The following is a 5,391-nucleotide window of genomic DNA, read 5'->3' on the forward strand; positions in this document are numbered from 1 at the left end:
CTCCTCACGTATCCTCCATCCCTTCATTGTTTTCACAATTTCTCTCTGCCCCATTCCAATATGCCTAATTGATAACACACTGGCTTTGCATTTGATCCTCGCAACATTTAAATACTGTAATTCAAATTTTCGGCGGATATGTGTGTCTTGGTGTATCATTTACAGTCATATCCATTGACAATTTAGAGTCTTAAATAAACCAAACATGCATGTTTTTGGAATGTGGGAGGAAGCTGTAGTACCCAGAGAAAACACATGCAAGCACATGCACGCAGTTGAGTTTCATACCCACAACCTCATAAATGCCAGGCAAACAAGCTAAACACTAGCTCTCTATTTATCTATATTTATTAAAAACAAGAATCTTGTGTGGTAAATGTTTTTCCACGGGTATCTGCTTTGATTCAAGTGAATATTGTTCTGAAAGTACTTTAAAGCTGCAGTATCCAATTTATAATATCCAGTAGAAATGAGTTGAGTAAATGTGTAGTATCCGGATGAGTACATATATACAGTATATGGGGCTGTTTTCAACACAACCAGCAGGAGGAGCCAAGTTGTCAATGGTAGCAGCATTGAAAGTTGAACCAAGGTGTTTTTAGATTTGTCTTGCTGTTCCAATACTTACAATGCAAATGTGGCAAAAGTACTCCCACTAATGTACTTAACCTTCCTCTTGTGTTAGGGTCGGGAACGACCCGTTGTAAATTTTAAATGCATAAAAGAATCACCTAAATGTGTTTATTATTGCACCAAGGCTTTTTGACTTTGTCAGGAACCTCTATTTCTACAAAATAAAGTATTTTCACTAAATTATAAAATCCTCTGGTTGAAATCATAACCTTTGTGTTGTTAGGGTCGGTTTCGACCCAGTTATAATCGTACGATTATAAAGCGATAATTAGAGCCAAAACTGAAATCATGAGTGCACTGTCAGCTGACACACTGACAGACAGCTCCTCTCCTAATCATGTGAGCTTTAGGGGATTCTCATTTTGCGTGGTTTTCCAGTATAATTGCAGCAAAAACAAAACAAAGACGGACATTTCCAGACATGTGAGGTGAATTCACTTTCTGGGAGTTCTGGATCAAATTTTTGGTGAAAATGAGGGAGAGGACACAAAGCAGCATAGCGATTCAGATGAGCAGGTTTCTGAGGAGGAAGACAATGTGGAGTGTCATCCAGAAGACACACGCACATCTGATGAGTCGGATGAGGTGGTCGCTGGTCCTGAAGCCGCTCCTGCTGAAAGATTCAAGTCCAAAAATGGTAAGCTCTTTTGGAGCTCAGTACCTCATGATGTACGTGGCAGGGCAGCTGCTGCAAATGTCATCAAAATGACCCCTGGAATCACAAGGTTTGCTGTGACCAGAGTCAGTGACATCGAAACATGTTTTCAGCTATTTATGCAATTGTCACTAAAAAGAATCATCCTTACTATGACGAACCTTGAAGGAAACAAAGTCCATGGTGACATGTGGAAAGACATTGATGAGGAATACCTGGATGCTTTTCATTGGTGTTCTTCTTCTTGCTGGAGTGTACAGATCCTGATAATATTACAGATACATAATACAGATAAATATTTTCCGGACAACAATGTCACTTTGGACATTTCAAATGATATCAAAAGTCCTCAGATTTGACAACAGAAAGACCATAGTGAGATCTGACCAGCTTGCTCCCATCAGGGATGTCTGGGAGAGATGCGTGCAGCTCCTTCCGCTGATGTTCAACCCAGGGCCAGAGGTGACAGTGGATGAACGTCTTGTCCCTTTCCGAGGAAAATGCCCCTTCCGGCAATACATACCCAGTAAGCCAGGGAGATACGGTGTAAAAATCTGGGCAGTCTGGGATGCAAAAAAAAAAAAAAAAAAAACACAGCTTTGCCTGGAATCTACAGATTACACAGGCAAAGCTGCGAGTGGCATTCCTGAGAAAAACCAAGGAAAATGTGTGGTCCTCGATAAGACCACTGGACTGCAGGGTCACAATATCCATCCATCCATTTTCTGTACCGCTTATACTCACAAGGGTCGCGGGCGTGCTGGAGCCTACCCCAGCTATCTTGGGGCGAGAGGCAGAATACACTCTGAACTGGTTGCCAGCCAATTGCAGGGCGCATACAAACAAACAACCATCCGCACTCACATTCACACCTAGAGTCTACATTCAACCTACCACGCATGTTTTTGGGATGTAGGAGGAAACCGGAGTGCCTGGGGAGAATATATACATACAAACAAGCAACCATTCGCACTCACATTCACACCTACGGGCAAAAAAAAAACAAAAACAAAAAAAACTTGGTTTTACTATCCACTGTTATTTGATAAAAGGGGTCGTTTTGATCATGTACAGTATATTCTATTTTCATAATAATATTGAAAATTTTGCCTGTGTCCCGAAACTTGCCGTCCACCGTCATTATGCCCCTTTTAAGAAACTCTCTGACGTTTTGAGTGACATTCCCACCAGCATTTTGTCTTCTTCAATGCACGCTGAAACACCGGACAGTTGTAGAATAAATATTTACACTTTTTTTTTTTTCATCATATGTCTGTAGAGGAAAATTATCAAGCTTAACAAGTTCATCCTGTCATACTGAAATATGAGCTGATGTAAAAACCTTACATTTGTTAAGCAGTACACAATCATCTTGATACCGGAATCATATTGCTAAGTGTCCAACATGTGCTCATTAAATGCTAACATTAGCCCATAATGTCCACCCTGACTCCCATATTTAGCTGTTTGCATGTACAGTACAGTTTATATAGACATTAAAGTGGGGATATTCACCAATATGCATTTCTAACAGCATAAAATCTGTTTAATACAATGAATATTAAGTTCAGTGGAAGATCTCAACATTTGCGGAGGTGAAATGGGGACGTCTCAAATGACCCCTGTAAACCGGCTAATCTGAACACAGTACAGCCAATTCAGCAATCCTAGTCAATAAATGTCACGGGTGACTTCCAAGAGAGAGACATCTATCATCCACTGGCACATTGGGGTTACACGAAGTGCCTTTCGGGTGGGGGCGCTTAGTGGAGGGTAGTTGGAGGGGCCTAACAAGGTCGCCGGAGAGACTTTGATGACAGCTTGACAAATGGGGGGGGGGGGGGGGGGCAGAGAAAGCAAAAGCGAGCATCCGGCTGGGACCATCCATCCTGTGCCCATGTCAAAGTGACACGCCAGACCGGAACAGACCGGAAAACTCTGCAAGAAATATCCAAGATGGCGATTGACGATGACGGGGAGCATTGGTCAAGAGCAGTACTGGATCCAAACAAAGTACAAACACCTTGTTGGTACCTAGTTCATATCATAATTAAATATAATGTAAAGAATTAAACAGTGCCCTGTTGTGCATGTTGTAAAATACACAACATGCAATTCTCTGTTTGTGGCAATAAACAGCTTGAAGCCTCTTTTTTGAAGATTTTTTTTTCACTATCTGCCAAACTGTTGCTTGTTGTGGAGTTGAGTTGCGTTCACTGCCACCATACTAAGCTCCTACCTCAAATTTCTGCTCTCAAGCAAAACAAATTGGCCCAAAACCAACTAAACAAACATGTATGTCGGGTCACTCGCATTGCAAGGCACCACTGTACTTTTACCAGAGTACATAAGTATCTGTACTTCTACTTTAGTACACAGTTTGAGTACTTTCGCCACCTTTAGTCAGGTGATCAGGTGCCGCAACAGTGCATGAGACATGCCGAACACTATACACATGATAAATTCTCGGCTCGTTTATTACTCGGACGCGGCTTGCTGCTGCATGCCAGTGCTGCAGGACACACTAATAACCGCCTTCCATTTCACCTCAGGACATGCTTCCCCTTCAGCGTCTCCCTGGGGTGCTGCATTTCACCCCTGGAGAAAAAAATTTCACCATGGGCGCGTTTTCCCTCTGAGAGAACCCAAAAACCCATGCTGAAATGCTATAATTAATCGGTGGAATGGAAGTTGCTGGAGTGTAAACAAAGCCAAATAACAGAATGGTTGGCTTGTGGAACGAAATATTAATACGTGATGACATTTGTCACCTCAAGGATGTATTTCAGACATGTGGAACTCGGTATTTACTTTCACACCGCAGACATTAATCAGACTCATTTTACTGTTATATTGAGAGAAGTACACAGTACTATCTCCTATGGGCTTTTAAAAAGCCACGCGTCTCTCGCTATGTTATGAAGCGGACAGACAAAACACAAAATCGTAGCATATGCGGAAAAATAAATAAGCAGAATGGTGGACTAGAGGTTTGCACGTATGCTTCTCAATTCTGAGGTTCAGGGTTTGGGTCTCTGATATATGGCGTTTGCATGCTCCCCATGCATGCTTGGGTTTTCGCCGGGTACTCCGGCTTCCTCCCACATTCCAAAAATGTGTGTTAGGTTCATTGAAAACTCAGAATTGGCCAAAGGTGATTGCGAATGGTTGTTTGTCTGACCAGTCCAGGGTGTACACCACCTCTTGGTCTCAGTCAGCTGAGCTCGGCGCCAGCTCACACTCCATGAGGACAAGTGCTATAGAAAATGGATGGATGGATTTTCCAACCAGATTACAGCTCAGTGTTAAATATAAAGCAGATATTGGAAAGAAAAACACAGCCATCTGGTGGGCCACATTCCTCCCACAAACACTTATGCAAGCTGGCCAATGCATGTAGCTTCTATTTTTATCAGATATTCCAATTGAGCTGCCCATCTTCATGTACTCTCTATGCGAAAACTACACAGTTTCTCCATTATACTGTAGCTCAGATATAGCAAAATCGGTGCTTAAAGGGAGAGTTGGCAATTTAAAAAATAATAATAATAAAAAATAAATCTATTTTTGCCATATTTGTTAAAACAGTCATGACTTGACAGTGGTACATGATAAATATGATCTGGCTCCATCGTGTGCCTGTAATTTGTTATACTGTACAAGAAACCACTAAGCCTGAGGAAAAAACATCCAATCAGAGACAGAAGGCGTGAGTGACTTAAGAGGTATGAATCATTTGTCGCACACTTGTGGGCATGCTCACCGCAGGCACACCCCCACAGCCTTGTACTGACCTGTTACCTCGTTACGAGAGAAAAGCACCTCTTGTTTTCGGTTTTAAGTTTTATTTGTTTGCAAGGCCGCATGTGTTTGGGAGATTTTGTTATGGTCCGATGAAACTAAGGTTGAACTTTTTGGCCTTAATTCCAAAAGGTATGTTTGGCGACCTTGCTTCCCTTATGACAAGGGTGTGTGAGCTTGCAGCCAACGATTGATTATTTCTAATTAAAAAAAAATTCTAATTAATTTGTTATTATGGGTGGGTTAAATAATTACATTATATTTATTGCACATATTCTTTTTTAATGACAAAAAAAAAATGT

The sequence above is a fragment of the Phycodurus eques genome, chromosome 4 (assembly GCF_024500275.1).
Source record: "Phycodurus eques isolate BA_2022a chromosome 4, UOR_Pequ_1.1, whole genome shotgun sequence".
Taxonomy (NCBI): Eukaryota; Metazoa; Chordata; class Actinopteri; order Syngnathiformes; family Syngnathidae; genus Phycodurus; species Phycodurus eques.